The sequence below is a fragment of the Cucurbita pepo genome, unplaced genomic scaffold (genome assembly GCF_002806865.2).
Source record: "Cucurbita pepo subsp. pepo cultivar mu-cu-16 unplaced genomic scaffold, ASM280686v2 Cp4.1_scaffold000155, whole genome shotgun sequence".
Classification (NCBI taxonomy): Eukaryota; Viridiplantae; Streptophyta; class Magnoliopsida; order Cucurbitales; family Cucurbitaceae; genus Cucurbita; species Cucurbita pepo.
Genome location: NW_019646443.1, coordinates 245,229 through 267,496, shown reverse-complemented (window position 1 = coordinate 267,496; position 22,268 = coordinate 245,229). Strand labels below are relative to the sequence as shown.

The 22,268-nt window shown below is 34.9% G+C and overlaps 2 non-coding genes across 2 annotated transcripts; one reads left to right on the top strand and one right to left on the bottom strand.

Moving 5' to 3' along the window:
* Positions 1-3,733: 3,733 nt before the first annotated feature.
* Positions 3,734-3,840, top strand: LOC111784141. Its single transcript, XR_002813487.1, has one exon. It is a non-coding gene; the product is annotated as a small nucleolar RNA R71 (small nucleolar RNA).
* Positions 3,841-12,089: 8,249 nt separating this feature from the next.
* On the bottom strand, positions 12,090-12,209 carry LOC111784137. The gene has a single exon (XR_002813484.1). It is a non-coding gene; the product is annotated as a U5 spliceosomal RNA (small nuclear RNA).
* Positions 12,210-22,268: the final 10,059 nt, after the last annotated feature.

Genomic DNA, 22,268 nt, shown 5'->3' with positions numbered 1-22,268 from the left:
CGTAACGGGTCGCCAATTGCCTCGTCATAGGTTTTAGGTTCTGTCTGGGATGTAATAATAGATTGAAAAGCACGTTGAGTAGGAGAAAATGAGAGAATGAAAGGTAATGATGAAGAGGATACCTGGTGCCAGTGCTGGGACTTGAGCTAGAGGTTAAATGATTGGCTTCAGAAGACATCTCATAATCCTTACGCCAAGCTCGAGGTTGTTTAGTACGAGTAGAACGTCGGAGTGGAACCGATGTATTAGGTGGGATAGGATTAGAATTAGTGGGTGAATCTGGAGAAGGAACAAAAGGTGGAGGAGACGACGAAGTAGTGGGGGAAGGAATAGAAGGTGAAGGAGAAACAGGAGGTGGATCATGAAGTGGTACAATAGGAGTCGAATGAGCTAATGTCAAAGTTTTTGAAGCTAATGAAAAAGGAAAATCATCTTCACAAAATTTAACATCACGACTGATAAAGAATATGTGAGATTACATGTCATACAACTTGTAACCTTTATGACCACAAGGATATCCTACGAAAACACAAGGAATTGTCGAGGTTCAAATTTTTTCTTAGGATGTACTATAGTTGCATAACATTTACAACCAAAAACTTTAAGATGATGAAATGTAGGTGGTCGTTTGTAGAGTGCTTCACAGGGTGTCTTGTTAGATAAAATGGTGATGGCATTCTATTTATAAGATAAACCGCAATTAAAATGCACTCTCCCCAAAAATTAAGTGGAACCTGTAACTGAAAGAGAGGAGACCTAGCTACATTTAGGATATGATGATGCTTAAGTTCTACGACTTCATTTTGTTGTGAAGTATAGACACTAAGTGCGCTAAAATTCAATGCCACAAGAAGTAAAAAATGATTGCAAAGATAGAAACTCAGTCCCATTGTCTGATCGAACTATCTTGATAGTAGTATGAAATTGAGTTTGAACGAATTTAACAAATTTCATTAACAAATGATATACTTCTGACTTATTTTGCATTAGAAAAACCCAAGTACATCAAGTAAAATCAACAATAGTGAGAAAAAAACGCAAACCAGAATGGGTAGGAATTTTATGTGGTCCCCAAACATGACAATGCATCAGATCAAAGGCAGAATGGGTTGTTATTAAACTTATTGAAAAAGACAACCTCGTTTGTTCTTCTAACAGGTAGATACTACAATTATGAGAATAACTCGCATCATTAAGATGCAATTGATCAGCTAGAAATTTAAAATGAGAAAAAGAAGGATGACCTAGGCGCAAATGCCCCAAATCAGATGACTGAGATACTTGATAAGATGAAGATTTGATTGTAGATGAAGAAATATGATATAGACCTCCAAATTGTTTACCCAAGCCAATCATCTTCCCCGTAGCCAAGTCCTGCATAACACAAGAATCAGGATAGAAGGTGACATAACATTTCAAGTCATTAGTAAGTTTGCTGATGGACATTAGGTTTAAATTGAATGAAGGCACACATAAAACATGGCTAGTATGTGACACACGTGTTGTCCCTCCATTAGGCAAATTTATTGTAGATATGATGACAGCCTTTGGTTCAGCCATAATAGAAGATTTTAATACTATGTGATCCGTAGCTCCACTATCGAGAATCCATGAATTAGAATTCGCAGAGTTAATAGACAATGTAGATACTGGAAACAAACCTGCAACATTGATGTGATTGTCAGAATTACCAAAAGGGTGATGATTGATTGTAGATAAGACTTGTGCTATCTGTTGTAATTGCTCAGAAGAAATTTTTTGAATGAAATTAGGTGACTGTTCTTCTGTATTCAACTAAAAAACATTGGCCATATTTGCAGATGATCGATATCAACGATTGTTGTGTTGTTGACTTGTCTTGCCCTTCCAGAATTATTTTTCTATTGACATCAATCTTCTGTATGTCCCCTTCTATCACAAAAGTTATAGTGATTCGACACTCATTAATTGTATGACCACTTTTATTGCAGTGTTCACATGATTTATCCTTGGCGAATTTTGAATATGTTGTTTTCTTTTGCACTGCTGATGCAATCGAGAAATTCTCAGTAGGTTCAAAAGTTACCTGATGCTGCATCTCTTCTTGTACAAGTAATGAATAGGCTTGATTCACATTAGGTAATGGAGTCATCATCAATATGTTAGATCTCATCGTTTTGTAAGACTCATTGAGCCCCATGAGCAATTGCATCAACTTGTCTTCTTCGCATTGATCAACATGTATTTGACGTTGATTACAGGTAAATGGTGTGTGGTACGCTTCCAGTTCATCCCAAAGTGCTTTGAGCTTTGTGAAATATGCTGACAGTGTCATGGTTCCTTGTGACATCATTGCTATCGACTTTTGTATCTGAAAAATTACTGGAGCATTCTTTTGGGAGAATTGATCGTGAAGATCAACCCACACTTGTTGAGCTATCTTTGCGTGAATAATGCCTTTAGCGATATCTGCTTCAACGGAATGAGGTAACCAAGATATTATCATACTGTTGCACTGATTCCAGAGTTGAAATTCGTTTGAATTTGCATATTGAGACGGTTCTTCAATTGTGCCATCAATGAAGCCAATTTTCTTTTTGACAATAAGAGCATGCATTAGGACTAGTAATTTGTTTCATTTAATTTGATTGGAACAAGTGAATATCGTGGCTGATCAGAGTGATGAATATAATAAGGATGTGTTAAATCAACATCTGAAATTTTGAAGCTGGATTTGGATGATTCCGCCATAAAGAAAATTTTGATATTTAAGAACCCCAAGATCGGTGCTCTGATACCATGTTAAGAATGAGAAATAGAAATAGAATTGGGATCGAAAGTATGATCTTCATTAATGTTTTCAACGTTTAAATAATAGGATACAAACTATCAACTAATACCTAAAACTGAGGGAAAATATATATCTAACTAAATCTTGTAAATAAGATAAAGTATACTAAAATATACTACCAACAACTCCAAAAAATAAAGAAAAAATATTAATTGATTTCGGATATCTAACATATACTCCATAACTAATTATTATAATATATTCTCCAAATATCATATCTTAATATAAATGGCCTACTTGAATTTCCAAATTTTGCTATGATGCTTGCTGACTCTGTGTCACACCATCATTTTTGGCCATATATTCTTTTATTAGGCTCTCAAGAGTTGTTCCGGGTGTGTGTTGAGCTTGACTAGTTTCTTTCCCTTGGGTGGTGGCTGGTTGAGGATCATATGCCAATTGATTTTGTAATCCAAAATCCGGAGGGTAATTTTCTATAGGTAGCATTTGTTTATTTTATGAGCTTTGTCCCTTTCATTAGAAATTTGGATGATTTCTCCACCCCGGATTATAAGTATTTGAGAAGGTATTATTTTTCGGGTTGTCTTCACTAGCTTGATTCCCCACAAAAAAATTTGAAGCCAGATTTCTTGGACATGGATCAAAAATGTGTTTGTCTTCACAATATATAGAAGATTCAGTTGTTGTCTGGGTCATTACTACAGCAGCTTGAACTGGTGCTTTGATCACTGAGTCTTGTCCCAACGCTAGATTTTGGGTCTTCTTTCCTGGATTGCTCCTCACATCAGCCCATTGACAATTATTAGATGTTATTCTTTCTAGGATCTCATTTGCTTTATTGCTCATCTTTGACAAAATAGCTCCATTGGTTGAACTATCCCCTCTTGTTTAGTAGCAATATTCAATCCATGGTAGAAATTCTAAATTTGTATAAAATGAGGTAATTCATGGTGATGACACTTTCTAAGCATTTCCTTGAATCTTTCCCAAGCTTCACTTAATGTCTCATCTTCAAATGTTTGAAAAGCAACAATCTCATTTCTTAATCGTGTGTTTCTAGTGGTTGGAAAATACTTGATCAAAACTTTTTCTGCTAGACTATTCCAAGAGTCAATTGTTCCCGATGCTAAAGTATTCAACCATGACTTAGAACCATCCCTCAAAGAATAAGGAAATAAACTCAATCTAATCACATTTTGGTCGACTCCTTGGAATCTAAATGAGTCACTAACTCCCAAAAATGACTTTAGATGTAGGTGTGGATCTTTTGACGGTAGTCGATGAAATTTTTCAATAGTTTGCAACATTTGAAACATCCCAAAAAGGTTGTTGTGGGAACATAGTGTTATATAAAACGAAGGTAATTTGTTTGAAGATCCATCACTGCTAAATAATTTTACACCAAATGCTAAAATATTTCTTTGAAATTTGCTGCAAATTAGAAGAAAAAACTAATAACATACGTAACAAGAAACATGGAAAGAAAAAGAAAGGAAATGACGAAATAAAAAATTTGCTTTATTTCAACTTGATTTGAACTATGTACTACTTAGTTATTTTGTTGTCTCTACATGAAGTCAGGGTTATTTTCTTCATACATGTGTGAATTGTTATTTTGAGCAAGAGTTAGTAATCGTGGGTATACTACCCAAAGTAAAATTCTTTAGTATGATAAAAAATTAGGGAAACGAGATGTGTGTTTCCTTAAAAGATATAACTAAAAAAAAAGATACTAAAACTCAAATCGAAAGGAGTCTTCATGAAGGGCAAGATGACGATCCAATCTATTATAATCCATCTTTGTCAGCAAAACATTCCATTATTCACCCAACCTTAAACCATTTTCCCAACAAAAACAATAACAAAGAACTTCCACACCTCAAGTTACTTTCAAGAATTATTCCACACCCACACCAATGTTCATTGAGGATAATGACTAATTTAAGTTTGGATGTATTAAAACAATTCTATCACCCTACACAAAATAATAGAAAAAATAGAATATATCCAAATCCTAGACCATTCATCTTCATCCTAAAGCTTGAACTCTAAATGCTATGAATAAAAAACGAAAACAAACAAAGTACTCCAATTGCTCATTGTCAAACAATTGGCATCACCAATAGACGTGTGTGAATCGAAGGTAGTGGGAATGTAAAAAAAAAAAAAAAAAGGAGAGAGAGATATCCTTATTATTCAGTTGAGTTGCATCATAAATTTGGTCATACTGAAAACTTGAGGATGCTAGTAAGAGAGGTGAGCTCACGGTGAATGAGTGTTAACCTATATAATTATCCTTAAAGACTTTGATGATTTGCACCACAAATGAAGGCGCCTAGAGAATAGAGGATGACATGAAGGATTCTTGAGAGAAATAAATTATGATGTAAAGTCACAAAAGCAAAGGTAAAGAAAATAAAAGTCGTCCTAAAAGTATTTTGAGTAACAATATCGAAGTGTTGAATGTATTATTTTTCTTGTTGAACTTGTAACTGCAGGAGGATAATGTTCAAGTAATAACCTAGAGGGTCTATAGTATAGGGATAAAGTTGGGTGCCTTATCCTAGTAACACTATTGATATGACCCACTTTGTAATTGTTACAAATTTTTTATCTAAATCGTTCATGTGTTGACATGTGAGTGGGGGTATCTTATACAATGAGTTTCTATAAGAATTGATTATGAAATATTTAATATCTTTTAATAAGTCCATTAATGAAGAAGATTAATATTTCACAAGATGACCATATGTGACTCAATCTTAATTCTGAGTGAGTTATGAACTTCTATCTGTTAGCGTTTGTCCTTTGATGTGCACAGGTGAGAATGACTTCTGTAGTCAATTCAATATGCCTGCAATTTTAGGAACTTGACCAAATAGAGAGATTGGAATATAATTTCACGAGATGAAATTTCCTTCTAAGGTCCATAGTTGAGTAGTTTCCTTAAGTTCTAATTTCGAGACATGAACAATGGGGCCACATCCTCTCACTTGACCGAGACGAACTTGGTTTATGATTAGATCATAAACAAATTGCTCATTAGAGATATAATCACAGGGGTAAAATGGGTTTTTGACACAGCTATAATTACAAACAACTCGTGATGGGGCAATTTGCTTGTAATGATTATATCAATGGACACAAGTTATCTTATAGTGCATATACAACTGTAAGTCTATAGTGGAGTGACCTAAAGTTATTAAATAAAAATTAGTTAATTAAAGAGTTTAATTACTTAACTATTAAATCGTATAATCTATTGGTGCATAAGATCCTCATGCTAACACTAAAAAGTTCAATTTAGTTTAAACAAAAATGGAAAGTATTCACATTAATATTTAATATAACTTCAATATTTGTGGAGAAAATATATTATAATTTGAAGGGTTCAAATTAATAAAATATTTTTGATATATTAAATGAAATGTATACTCTCGTGTTCAAAATGAAATTTAATATATTATATATATTAAACATAGATGAGAAAAATTATATTTATTTCATTTGATATATGAAATATTAAATATATGTCCTTATCGTTCGTTTTGTTCATGGTTCTTGTTCTTAGTTCTTGTTCTTACTTCCCGTTCTATTCTTTAAAACTCTCCCTTGAGGATTTATGGTACTAACTTGAACTTGAGAACATGTATCTAAGGCTTCATGTGTTCAAAGCGACACAGTTGTAACCTACGTATAAGGTTTACTGCATTTCAAGCGATGGAGTTTGAACTTGCTGTTGCGCCGAAAGCAGAACAAATGTACTCACAACACCCATGAACAAAATTACATAAAGGGACACCAAGATATTTACGTGGTTCGGAGAGAAGAAGTTCCCCTACATCCACGGGTAGCAACCAATCACTAATAAACCAAAGCGTTACAAGTGAATACCTCACTATCACACTACTCAGATTCTCACCAATATGTCACTCAACAAATATAATGTGACACCCAAAACATTCCCAAATCCCGATATATAACTAAACCCTGGTATGACTAAATCTCATTCAAATAACCAAATCAAATCTAATTCAAATAACCAAATCAAATCTAATCCAAAAATCAAATCTAATCTAAATAACCAAATCAAATCAAAACTTATGGCAATTTACAACAATCTCCCCCTTGTCATAAGATCTCCAAGTTGATAACTGAGTTGGTTGCTACCACCTCAAGCCTCAATACGTATGTTGGGAACTCCATCAATCATAGAGAAAGCATATGCTATCGTATCATCAAACCTTGCAGGTTTTCGAATTACCCTTCGTGGTCTATTCTTGGCGATAGACTCAGGTTCCTCCACCTTCTCATTCACAAGACTTTGCTCCTCGCTTTGCTCCTCCTGTTCTAAGACATCAGAGTTATTATCTACCTGATCAATAGGTTCTTCAGTAGGAGCAACCATATCAGGAGAGAACACCACCTTCTCCACCTGCTTCAATGCCTCGTCATTATTTTCAATTTTCTGCAAAAACATTCCAGACTCATCGAATGTCACATCTCGACTATTAACAATTTTACTTATTTCTGGACACCATAACCTATAGCCCTTCACGCCTTTGCTAAAGCCCATAAACTTGGCTTTTTTTGCTCTTGGATCCAGCTTTGAGTCTATCACATGATAATAAGCAGGACAACCAAACACATGCAATTTATCATAATCACTAACTGGAGTACCTGACCATACCTCAAGCAGAGTTTTCCCACCATTTCCAGAAACAGGTAAACGATTCACCAAGTGAACTGCATAACTGAGAGCCTCAGCCCAAAATGCCTTACTCAATCTTGCTTGAGACAATATGCATCGAACCTTCTCTATTAATGTCTGGTTCATTCTCTCAGCAACTCCATTTTGTTGTGGCTTACCAGGAACAATGAAGTGTCGAACAATCCCTTCATCTCGGCATACTTTAAGGAATTGATCATAAGTATATTCTCCACCGTTGTCTGATCTCAGCTTTTTTATTTTCCTATCCGTCTGATTCTCTACCATTTTCTTCCACTCTAGGAAGATTTGGAGAACCTCGTTTTTGTGCCTCATGGGATACATCCAAACTCTCCTCGAGTAGTCATCAATAAAGGTGACAAACCACCTCTTTCCTCCATACACCCCATACATCAGTGTGAACATAATCCAAAATGCCCTTTGTTTGGTGTATAGCTGTACAAAACTTCACATTTTTTTGTTTACCAAATATACAATGTTCACATAAATAAATTTTACCTGTTGTGGCACTCTTAAGAACTCCTTGGTTCACAAATGTCTGAAGCGCCTTCTCACCAGCATGCCCAAGTCTCATGTCCCATAATTTCGATATGTCTTGTTCTTTTGAACTTGCCATGGCAGCATGCCCAATTATTGTGGTTCCGTGGAGGTAGTATATGCTACCTCTTCTAGTTTCTTTAATTGCCACCAAAGCTCCACGAGCTACTTTCAAATTCCCTCCTTCCAAAATGATACGATAATCACTTGCATCCAAAACGCCAAGGGAAATCAAATTTTTCTTCAAGTAAGGGACATACCTCACATCATTGAGTTTTCGTATAACCCCATCAAACATCTTGATTTGTACTGAGCCGATTCTCATCATCTTGCAAGTACTATCATTGCCAATATAGACAACTTCACCATTGAATTCTTTGAAGTCCAAAAACATTTCTATGTTGGGACACATATGATAGGAGCACCCAAAATCAAGAATCCATTCATTAGTTTGGCTGACTGATAAAGAGATGGCTAAGGCATTATCTGAATCAGTATCGTCATCTCTAACCACATTTGACTTCGACCCCTTCTCTTTTAAGATCGGGCAATCTTTCTTCCAATGGCCTTTTTGTTGACAATATGCACACTCATTTTTATCAAGATTTCTCCAATTATCAGATCTACCTCTCGACTTTGATCGGGACTTTCCACGTTCGCTCTTTTTCCAAGTAGAAGTCCTTCCACGAGCAGTGAGAACATTTGAGCTAGAATCTTGATATGCCTCATTTTCCTTCTTTCGCACCTCATTATTCATGTAGGCATTTGAAACATCTTCAAAATCAATATTATACGCTCTAGAGTGGTTACTAAAAACTCGTAGGACTCTGGCAAAGAATTTAATAACAACGACGCCTTGTCTTCGTCATCAATCTTAACATCAAGATTGAGAAGATCAGTGATGAATTTGTTAAAATCATCCAAATGCTCAGCCATTGAGATACCTTTCTTATAGTCAAAATGGAAGTGTTTCTTCTTGAAATAGAGTTTATTTTCCACGCTCTTTTGCATATATTTCGCCTCAAGCTTGTCTCATAGTTTTTTCGCCATGGTCATCTTCATAAATGGATATTTCTGATCCTTGCCAAGACAAGATCAAATAATTCCGCAAGATTGCCGATTTAATTTCGTCCATTTCTGTCATGTCTTGAGGCATCACCTCTTGGAGAGAAGCATCAAGATCTTGCATGACCAGCAAATCGCTAACTTCGCCTTGCCAAACGCCAAAATTATTGGTTCCATTAAATTTCTCTACTTCGAGATTAGAACTCAAAAATCTCGATCCACACTGTGATTTAATTTTAGACGATTCGCCATAAGCACGATTGTGAGCACGTCTAGTGGTCAATGAGGCCAAAACTTTCACAATACCTCAAATACCACAATCAGGCTCTGATACTTCCTGTTGTGCGCCGAAAGTGGAACAAATGTACTCGCAACACCAATGAACAAAACTACACAAAGGGACACCAAGATATTTACGTGGTTCGGAGAGAAGAAGTTCTCCTACATCCACGGGTAGCAACCAATCACTAATAAACCAAAGCGTTACAAGTGAATACCTCACTATCACACTACTCAGACTCTCACCAATATGTCACTCAACAAATACAATGTGACACCCAAAACATTCCCAAATCCTGATATCAAATCCCGATATATAACTAAACCCTGGTATGACTAAATCTAATTCAAATAACCAAATCAAATCTAATACAAATAGCCAAATCAAATCTAATCCAAAAACCAAATCAAATCTAATCTAAATAACTTAATCAAATCAAAACTTATGACAATTTACAACAATCTCCACCTTGTCATAAGATCTCCAAATAAAATCAAAACTTATGACAATTTACAACGCTTGCATCCAGGGTTTCATGCATTCCCTGTGATACAATTTGAAACCAATACCCAAGGCTTCTGACATTTCAAGCGGTGTACTGTAAAAACTGCATCTAAGGCTTCAAATGTTCTTAGCAGCATAGTTTGAAAACCTACGCTCAAGGCTTCACACATTTCAAGCGATATAGTCTGAAATCTATCCAAGACTTCTTACGTTCCAAGCGATGCAGTCTGATAACCTAAGCTTAAGGTTTCATACATTACAAGCGGCATAGTTTGAATACCTATGCTCAAGGCTTCATATGTTCTAAGCAACGAAGTCTGAAACTTGTCGTGAGCTCCACTCCTTGTGGTCTTCTTCAAACTTCTTCCTTAGGTCCAAAAATTGCATGGAATATATCTTACACGATTAATTTGCTTGGAGCCTTGAATTGAATTTTCTCGAACTCCTTCAACGACAAATTAAATTCGCTTACAAGTTAGGTGCATTTTCAAAGTTTGGTTACTTCACCAAACTTGTGAGTAATATTATTTGGAAGGTGTAAACAAAAGTTTGAAGGAAAATAATAGAAGGCTCTCAAATTTTGAAGAAATCTGAGGAAGGAAAACCTAGAAACTAAACATTGATAGTTCGTGATTGAATGCTCTACTTTACTCGATTTTTATTTCAAATGAAACATACATCAAACTTTATAAAAAAGTAAATGAACATTGAAATGAAAGCCTTGACATTGCTTTGATTTTATGCAAGCAACTATTGCAGCACATCAGAATATCTAATTTTTATGGCCTTTTCCTTAATTCTTTTAATCTTCAGGTAGTTTAGTTATTTGCCATTTTCGAACATTTTATTAATATTTTTTAAATAGTTTAGTCATTTTATGACCTTTTCCTAATTCTTTCAATCCTCGAGCTAGCGCTCAGTAGGAGACACATATAAAGATATAGGAAGATTTTAAGGACGCTTATAGCGAGCAGCGACTCTTCCATACCTATTAGACTTCCCTAGAATTTGTGACATATGGGGACACTCAAATTTATGTGTAGAAGGCGAATTGATGAGTTGGACCTTGGAGACTACGAAATGAGACCATAAGTACTCCCTGAAATCCACATACACCTCGAAGGGTGACTTACACCCTTGGAATATGAATATGTAGAGTATATGGACCTTAAGCGTCAGAAAGGGCTAGAAATGAATCAAAGCCATGGATTTTGCCGACTCTTGGACCCTGATAGAGCACATGAGTTAAGAAACATAATTTTGATAAGAGCCTACAAGTAGGTGCTTACCAAGTATTTTTATACTTATTCTTACTATTCTTTGTTTACAGATAGACGGTATACAACCACTTGACGATAGGAGCATGTGGAGACACAAGTAGGGAACTTTTTAATCGAGTCATTCAATTTTTATGTCTTTTTAATAATATTTTAATGTCATTCCCTCGAAACTCTTATTATTTTGTAAATAGTTTTGCTTGTGATTTGAACTTTTAACACTTTTTATTTTGTAAATATTAAACTATAATTTATTTATAAAAAGTAAAGAAGAAAATTACTTTGGGCATAAGAATAATATGTATTAAAGAAGAAAATTAAGTTGGGCATAAGAATAATATATATTAGAAATTGTATAACATGATAGGACTGTAAATCAGAGATTAATTTGTTAATTTCACCCATTGAGCCTGTCTTATCTAAGTTGCACGTATGCGTGATATGAGCAAGCATCTTTAGTGTTTTTCTTAGGGAATGTTTTATCAAGGACAATAGCGTCTTCAGTGTATTTCTTAGGGAGATATTGCACCCTGTTAGGTCTTACTTGATCGATCTAGGTGTCAAAATTACTCGAACTAGGTGTTGAAATTACTCGATCATCTAGGTGTCAAAATTACTCGAACTAGGAGTTGAAATTACTCGATCATCTAGGTGTCAAAATTACTCGAACTAGGAGTTGAAATTACTCGATCATCTAGTATGCCAATTCCAAAAGTGAATTACTCAAAACTCAATATGCCGATTCCATAAGTGAAAAATCAAAATGCAGAAAATGATGTTTTTCAATAAGATGTCTGCCTTGTAGAATTATTTAAGAGGTCGAATATGAAGAATTAAAGAGAACTATAATTCAAAAAATATGGAAATGAAATTAAAAAAATATTAAAGTGCAATTAAATAGAGACAGTTAAATAATTATTTAAAAACAAAAATTTGAACTGAGTTGTGGGAGTTTCTTAAACGTGCACACGGTATTCTTTAGTAAAAGGCGAAAGAATAGTTCGCTCTGTGCTCACCGCCCAGCTCCGTGCCTTTTCTGAAGCCAGAAGATACCATTTTATACCTCAAGCTCGTGTCCCAATTTCTGACTTGGCCGATGTGGGAACTTGAAGATTCTTAATGGGCCAACCACTTTGAAGGCCCAAACCAAAAGTCCATTCGCCAATTACACTTATTCTAAAATTTAAATTAATCAATTAATAATGTTCAATAAAATTTATTTGAGGGAAGCTCCCAAACTTTTAGGAAACACAAAAACAGAATAATTTTCAATAAAATTATCTAATATTTTACATATAAGGAGGAAGGATCGAGCAAGGGTAATGCGGCGGAGGAACCACCGCTTGCGGTGGTCGCATCCGTCGCGCCGGTGATGAAATTCAGTGGTTGCACTCCACTACTACTCCCACCACCACCACCACCGGATGAGGTCTCAGCCGGTGGAATGTAATTAGTTTCGGGTCCTTGATCGTATAGAATTCCCTTGAAAACATGTCCTCCGATATTGACCGCCGTTTGATACGCGTATTGATCGTCGGATTCGTCGGTGGAGCTCACACGAACGCAACGGAATACTGCTGGTGAGTTCAACTCCACCGGGAAATTCCCAATTTCTAACCCTAAAAAATTAAATTCAAAATTTTATTAGAAAAAAAAAGGAAGATTAGGGATTAAACACAGAGGATGAACTCGTCACGAATACTGCATAAAATTAATTTATATTAAAAGTAATCATTGTTGAAAGAGCAGAAACAAAATAATATCAACTTTAAACCAACGAAATAATATCTAACCTAAGTGCTACAATTTAAATAAGAATACAATTACCCTAGCTTCGATTCCATGACCTTCACAGCAATGTCGTCATCCGTACAAGGGTACCTTACCTTTCCCTGAAAAATAAGAGTAGAACATGATATATTCACTAAGTAAACTCACTATTGGAATTAGGAAATGTNAAACTCACTATTGGGATTAGGAAATGTAATTATATGTAATCATGGTTGAGACCTATCCTTTAATTATCATCATGGCCTTGGTCTCACTTTCAAGTTCGGGCAGAAATTGGATGTGATGTACTACTCTACATACGATCCTTGCATGCATGCATGGACTACAAAATGAGTTCGTATACGTATCATTTGACCTAGCCTTCAACTAGTGTACCCTCACGCCACAAAAAAAAATTGACATAAATCATGTCATATACGTATGATGCAGGTCATAACTCTGTTCTTTCATGAATAACATACTTTATTTAACAGTATTTCATAATCTTGACATAAACATGTTATCATGGTGTGTGTAGCATAACCTAGAGAAGTATTATGTATCATAAAACACGAGTGCAATAACTCAAAATAAGGATAAAACTAACCCAAGAAAACCAAGAGAATGAATTCATGCATTTAAGTTAATTTAAGTTAAGGCATTTGAAAAAGGATTGGAAAAGAAGAGGCAAAGGAAAACACGAAAAATGAATTTTTTTTTTTCAATTTATAAGGAACTTTCTGCATTTTTAATTCATTTTCTAGAATGAATTTTAATATGCTCAAGAAAGGAAAAATGACACTAAATATTCCACTCAAATTTGTGGGATTATGTGGCAAACAAGTAAGTTTGGTTAAATCATATATTGACGCTCAATATTTCACTATCTCAAACATGGATTTTTTTATTAAGTGCCGTCAACCTTTTGACTTTTCTTTATTTTAATTCAACAATTAATTTAAAGAGTTAATTCCAAATCAAAATAATATTAAAGATTAATTAAACAATTTAATTAATATTTAACATTAATCCCAATCAATTCAAGCACATATTGAATCCCTATCCATAATTAAAATATTTAAATCTTATTTAAATATCTCCAATTCTCTCCTTTTGTTTAATTCATAATTAAAACAAAATGCCGTTAAATATATCGTATATATTTAGCTTATATTCCATAATTTGAATTCGAACACTTCGAACTCACTTGTCGCACTGTTCTAATGTTTAGTCCGATATGAGCTAGCAGGGGACCTAATGGGACCTATAGATCATGGGCTCCAACGATCCGAGATTAACCAACTAAACTCATTAGCCTTGTTAACCAACATTCGTTAATTGTTAGGACACTCCACTATAGCCTAGTAGTTGCACTCCCTTCACTATAGATATTTTTCTATTCATTTGATATAACCATGATTAGTAAGTCGATCCTTCACAGGTTGTTCGTAACTAGAGCTGGGTCTATTTACCATTTTACCCTAAAGTTACTTCTTGTTCCTTAGTCCCACTGATCCTCTAATGAACAATTGGTTTGTGGTCCAACCACCAAACAGAATCCCTCTCGGGCCAATGAGAGGGTGGGGCCCCTTGTTCAAGACCTGGAGTAAGTACATAAGAGAACAACCTCTCAACTATTCTTAAAAGCGGGTAGGAGTGAATTCCATCTTACACCCTATGTCCCCAACTATTCACCCAGTCTTACCCCCTGAAATTGGTGGCTTATTGAGTCGGCGAACTCGGGCCACTCTCACCCATGCAAATCTATGGATAACTTCGAATAAATAGGAGTTCACAGTTAGCTGAGGATTAAGATCGAGTTACCTAGGTCATCGAATGAAAAAATCAGTCTCAACAGTAAACGACATTATAAAGTGAGAGTAGTTTTCTTCATGGTCTGATCTTAAGCAATACTCATTGCATAGGACGCCCCACCCACATGTCTCCACATGTACAATTTAGTGATCACATTGTTTATATCATATACCAAAGTAGGCCGCATTCATAGTGTCCCCAAAATAAGGTACTCAGCCTTATCCCTTTACTATAGATCATTTTGACTATATACTTGAACTTGATTCACTCTTATGTCTCTACATATAGTTCCAGTAATCGTACTATAGCCAGAGTATTCTTAGTTTATTAGATTTAGATTAATGATCGTAAAATTCACTTTATTCAATAATAATCTTTACTGAATAAACATCAATAATAACTTTATTGAAAACAGAATATGTTTTTGTTTACAAACTATGAGTTTTAGGCCATAAAATCCAACACAATCAACGTCAAATATACATGTCGATCAATGCAAAGAAGACAAGTTGATGCAACTACTCATGGGGCTCAATGAGTCGTATAAAACGGTGAGATCTAACATATTGATGATGACTCCATTACCTAATGTGAGGCAAGCCTATTCATTACTTGTACATGAAGAGATGCAGCGTCAGGTAACTTTTGAACCTACTGAGAATTTCTCGAATGCATCAGCAGTGCGGAAGAAAACCACATATTCAAAATTTGTCAAAGACGAATCATGTGAACACTGCAATAAAAGTTGTCATACAATTGATCAATGTCTAATCTTTAAGTCTCAGTGAAAATTTTGTGATAGAAGGGGACATACAGAAGATCGATGTCGACAGAAAAATAATTCTGGAAGGGTAGTACAAGTCAATCAATGGAACAATCGTGGACATCGATCATCTGCAAATATGGCCGATGTTTCTCAGTTGAATACAGAAGAACAGTCACCTAATTCCATTCCAAATTTTTCGTCTGAGCAATTACAACAGTTAACACAAGCCTTATCTGCACTCAATCATCGTCCTTTTGGTAATCCTGACAATAACATCAATGCTACATGTTTGTTTCCAGTATCTGCATTATCTATTAACTCTACAAATTCTAATCCATGGATTCAAGATAGTGGAGCTACGGATCATATAATATCCAAAGCTTCTGTTATGACTGAACCAAAGGCTACCACCATATCTATAATAAATTTGCCTAATGGAGGGACAACACATGTGTCACATACTGGCAATGTTTCCTTTAATACTCACCTTAAATTAAACAATGTTTTATGTGTGCCTTCATTCAATTTAAACCCAATGTTCAACCACAAACTTACCAATGACTTGAAATGTTATGTCACCTTCTATCCTGATTCTTGTGTTATGCAGGACTTGGCTACGGGGAGGATGATTGGCTCGGGTGAACAATTCGGAGGTCTCTATCGTATTTCTCCATCTCCAATCAAATCTTCAGCTCACCAAGTATCTCAGTCATCTTATTTGTGGCATTTACGCCTATGTCATCCTTTTTTTTCTCGTTTTAAATTTCTAGCAGAGCAATTGCATCTTAATAATGATATTTTTCTCATAACGGTAGTATTTGCTCATTAACAAAACAAACTATGTTGTCTTTCCCAAGAAGCTCAATAACAACCCATTCTGCGTTTCATTTGTTACATTGGGATGTTTGGGACCACATAAAATAACAACTCATTCTGGTTTGCATTTTTTTCTCACTATTGTTGAGAGAGTTAAATTAGACAATGGGACTGAGTTCCTATCTTTGCAACTATTTTTTACTTCTTGTGACATTGAATTTCAGCGCTCTTGTGGCTATATTCCACAACAAAATGGAGTCGTATAACGCAAACATCGTCATATGCTAGGTCTCCTCTCTTTCAGTCACAAGCTCCACTTAATTTTTGGGGAGAATGCATTAACTACTATTTATCCTATAAATAGAACAACATCACCATTGTTATCTAACAAGACACCCTTTGAAGCAATCTACAAATGACCACCTACATTTCACCCTCTTAAAGTTTTTGGTTGCAAGTGTTATGGAAATGTAGTACAGCCTAAGCAAAAATTTGAACATCGGGCAATTTCTTGTGTTTTTGTAGGATATCCTTGTAGTCACAAAACTTACAAGTTGAATGACATGCAAAATAAGTCATGATGTTAAATTTTGTGAAGATGATTTTCCTTTTTCATCAGCTTCACAAACATTGACATTAGCTCATTCAACTCCCATTTTACCACTTCATGATTCATTCTACTCAAACATCCATTCTATTCCTCCCTCACCTTCTATTCCTTCACCTACTACTTCGTCGTCTACTCTGTCTTCTATTCCCTCTCCAGATTCACCCTATAGTTCTAATCCTATCTCACCTGATACATCAGTTCCACTCTGACGTTATACTCATACCAAACAGCTTTCAGCTTGTTATAATGATTATGAGATGTCTCCTGGAGTCAATCATTTAACCTCTAGCTCAAGTCCCAACACTGGCACCAGCTATCCCCTTCATCATTACCTTTCTTTCTCTCGTTTTTCTCCTACTCAACGTACTTTTCTAGCTCTTATTACAGCCCAGACAGAACCTAAAACCTATGATGAGGCAGTTGGTGACCCATTATGACAACAGGCTATGAATGATGAAATTTCAGCTTTGGAACATAATCATACTTTGTATCTCGTTCCTCTACCACCTGACCATGAAGTTATTGGCAGTCGTTGGGTGTACAAGATTAAACACAACTCTGATGATTCTGTTGAACGTTATAAAGCTCGACTGGTAGCAAAGGGATACACTCATGTTGAGGGTGTTTATTACAAAGAGACATTTTTTCCTGCAGCAAAACTTGTTGATGATAATCTGTTGGCAGACAATGATCTCAAAGAAATTCAACATCTCAAGACTAGTTTACTCGAGAAATTCCTTATCAAAGATTTAGAGAATTTGAAATATTTCCTAGGCATTAAATTTTCTAGGTCTAGAAAAGAAATTTTTATGTCTCAAAGAAAGTATGCTCTAGACATTCTTCAAGACACAGGTCTTATAGAAGCACGTCCAGAAAAATTTCCTATGGAGCAAAATCTGAAACTTTCTTTAACAGAAGGAGAGAAGTTGAATGATTCAAGTAAATATAGACGGTTGATTGGCAGATTAATATATTTTTCCGTTACTAGGCCTGACATAGTTTATTCAGTTCGTATGCTTAGTCAATTTATGCATGAGCTAAGAAAACCGCATTGGGAGGCAGCTCTTCGAGTTCTGAGATACATCAAAGGTTCTCCTGGTCAAGGACTTCTACTACCATCTGAAAACATCTTAAGATTACAAGCATATGAAAATGTGTTAACTTATTTTGGTCATGATTGATAATCAAAACAACTCTATGAGATGCAACATTGCATTAGAAGGATTTTGACGTAGAGTAAATGTAAGGTAGAGCCTTAGGCTTGGGCTAGAGTAGAGGCAAGTCGGTTAGAGTTGTTACATGTATGATTGAACAAAGTTTAAATTCTATATAAGTCATGTTCGGTNGGGATACACTCATGTTGAGGGTGTTTATTACAAAGAGACATTTTTTCCTGCAGCAAAACTTGTTGATGATAATCTGTTGGCAGACAATGATCTCAAAGAAATTCAACATCTCAAGACTAGTTTACTCGAGAAATTCCTTATCAAAGATTTAGAGAATTTGAAATATTTCCTAGGCATTAAATTTTCTAGGTCTAGAAAAGAAATTTTTATGTCTCAAAGAAAGTATGCTCTAGACATTCTTCAAGACACAGGTCTTATAGAAGCACGTCCAGAAAAATTTCCTATGGAGCAAAATCTGAAACTTTCTTTAACAGAAGGAGAGAAGTTGAATGATTCAAGTAAATATAGACGGTTGATTGGCAGATTAATATATTTTTCCGTTACTAGGCCTGACATAGTTTATTCAGTTCGTATGCTTAGTCAATTTATGCATGAGCTAAGAAAACCGCATTGGGAGGCAGCTCTTCGAGTTCTGAGATACATCAAAGGTTCTCCTGGTCAAGGACTTCTACTACCATCTGAAAACATCTTAAGATTACAAGCATATGAAAATGTGTTAACTTATTTTGGTCATGATTGATAATCAAAACAACTCTATGAGATGCAACATTGCATTAGAAGGATTTTGACGTAGAGTAAATGTAAGGTAGAGCCTTAGGCTTGGGCTAGAGTAGAGGCAAGTCGGTTAGAGTTGTTACATGTATGATTGAACAAAGTTTAAATTCTATATAAGTCATGTTCGGTTAGAGACGAACCTTGTCTAAAGTCTAATGAAGCCATAAAGTTAGGTANTTCAACATCTCAAGACTAGTTTACTCGAGAAATTCCTTATCAAAGATTTAGAGAATTTGAAATATTTCCTAGGCATTAAATTTTCTAGGTCTAGAAAAGAAATTTTTATGTCTCAAAGAAAGTATGCTCTAGACATTCTTCAAGACACAGGTCTTATAGAAGCACGTCCAGAAAAATTTCCTATGGAGCAAAATCTGAAACTTTCTTTAACAGAAGGAGAGAAGTTGAATGATTCAAGTAAATATAGACGGTTGATTGGCAGATTAATATATTTTTCCGTTACTAGGCCTGACATAGTTTATTCAGTTCGTATGCTTAGTCAATTTATGCATGAGCTAAGAAAACCGCATTGGGAGGCAGCTCTTCGAGTTCTGAGATACATCAAAGGTTCTCCTGGTCAAGGACTTCTACTACCATCTGAAAACATCTTAAGATTACAAGCATATGAAAATGTGTTAACTTATTTTGGTCATGATTGATAATCAAAACAACTCTATGAGATGCAACATTGCATTAGAAGGATTTTGACGTAGAGTAAATGTAAGGTAGAGCCTTAGGCTTGGGCTAGAGTAGAGGCAAGTCGGTTAGAGTTGTTACATGTATGATTGAACAAAGTTTAAATTCTATATAAGTCATGTTCGGTTAGAGACGAACCTTGTCTAAAGTCTAATGAAGCCATAAAGTTAGGTAAAAAAAAAGGTTTTTCATGATTGTGTCAAAATTGTGACGTTGTATGGTTGAAAATGTACAACTGAGACAATATTCGAAAATGTTANATTCAAGTAAATATAGACGGTTGATTGGCAGATTAATATATTTTTCCGTTACTAGGCCTGACATAGTTTATTCAGTTCGTATGCTTAGTCAATTTATGCATGAGCTAAGAAAACCGCATTGGGAGGCAGCTCTTCGAGTTCTGAGATACATCAAAGGTTCTCCTGGTCAAGGACTTCTACTACCATCTGAAAACATCTTAAGATTACAAGCATATGAAAATGTGTTAACTTATTTTGGTCATGATTGATAATCAAAACAACTCTATGAGATGCAACATTGCATTAGAAGGATTTTGACGTAGAGTAAATGTAAGGTAGAGCCTTAGGCTTGGGCTAGAGTAGAGGCAAGTCGGTTAGAGTTGTTACATGTATGATTGAACAAAGTTTAAATTCTATATAAGTCATGTTCGGTTAGAGACGAACCTTGTCTAAAGTCTAATGAAGCCATAAAGTTAGGTAAAAAAAAAGGTTTTTCATGATTGTGTCAAAATTGTGACGTTGTATGGTTGAAAATGTACAACTGAGACAATATTCGAAAATGTTAACACAATGTACAGTGTGGGCCATCGAATCAAGTTCACAACCAATTGTTATTAGAAAACAGTCATGGTGTAGTAGTCTCATTTATTTAATTTCCCAACTTTGAGAGAAATTAACGGAAAATGTTGGGTTTATGTAAGGAAATCACAATACAAATATATGATATAAAAGAGACTTTACATTATGTCATAAATGATGAGGTAATAATATATACATTTTCATTGAGAAATGACATATTAGAGGAGGGAAATACGAACTTACCATAATAAGGCATTTCGCAACTCAGATCATAGATGGTAAAAGAACAATTTAAAGGTTCATTATTTTTTAAAACAAATGAAAACCAAGAGTTTCCAAAATTTCTAATTCATTTTGGATTAGAAAGAACAATAAATGGGGTTTTCAAGTAGTTATCAAATTGTTCCAGTCATTTAATAATAAAAAAAAAACAGGAACTATTTCAAATGAACCTTATTTAGCTCATCTAGATCTCTTGGTGGTCGTTTGGTTTAAGGTTTTTTTTATGATGCTTATGAATCAAATAATTATGTTTGGTGTAGTATGGAAAATATTATAAGAAAGAGAGGACCAATTCATCTTAGGATCATGTATTCATGATACGTAGATGTACGACATAGACACTAGTAAAGAGTTAACCAATTCTTCTTAGAATCATGTATAAAACGGTGATTTCTAAATAGGACTTGGGAGCCAAGTGATGAGATATGATGTAACACCCCAACAATAAAGGAAATTAGCTCCAATAAGAACAAGCAGCCCATGTAAGATCCAAAGGATTCAAGAAAAGAAAGAAATTAATTGGTTCAAGCAAGGACAAGAGTCTTAAGCAAGTCATTTCTACACGGTTAGAAGTAATTATAAGAATTTAAGGCCTTTTGACAAAGATTGGAAAGGAAAAAGTAGGTGAAAAGGGCAAAAAGATCATTTTTTTCAATTACCAAGAATCTTTCTCGATTTTTAATTCCTTATCTAGAAGGAATTTCAAGATGGTCGAGAAGGGAAAAATGACTAGCAACATTAAGGGATGAAGGATTTTAAGAAAAATTATGGATGTTTTGAGAAAAATAATAATAAAATATTCTAAACGTGACAAATTATCAAAAAATACCCCTGAAGTTCCACTTAATTACAAAACTGTAATTAAAGAAAATCTACAACCAGATTTGGTATCAGAACAGTCCACCAAAGAAAATCAATCGTATATTCACATCCAATCGTTTTGTAGATCCAATCGTTAAATTTGAAAACCAATGTCGGTAGCACCTTCATCGTTTTAGATATTTCTGACTGAAATTTTAGAAACGTTTAAAATAAAAAACGAGAAAATTCACAACACTTCTAGAACAATCAATGGCAAGCATGATCTATAAATACTAAGTTATGAGCAATGTTTTAAGAAAATAATCTAGTGATGAAGATTCCTAAAATTCAAGTTTGAAACTTTTAGACTATGAATTTTTCTTCCTCATATTTCTTTTAAATTTAAGGGTTGTGATTAATTATTTTCCATCCTAACCAACTCCTACACATTCCATATGGGATTTCCAACAAGTTTCATAAAGGAATCGGGGAATGAAAAGCTCTAGAATCGGCTACCCCAAAAAATGGCGAGAAACATGTTTTCTGACAAACTTTGGAAGGTTATAACTCAACCTACAGACCACGACAAGGTATGAAATTGGCGCCTACTTCTTCCTTGAAACTTCATCTAAACGTTTCGTGAATCAATTTAGCCCATTAGAGGGAAGACACTAGTGGTGGTTCGAAACCAGTTCGTGAGGAAAAAAGAATTTGAACTACAAATAGTTAGTACTCAAACTCCTCGAGTTTTAA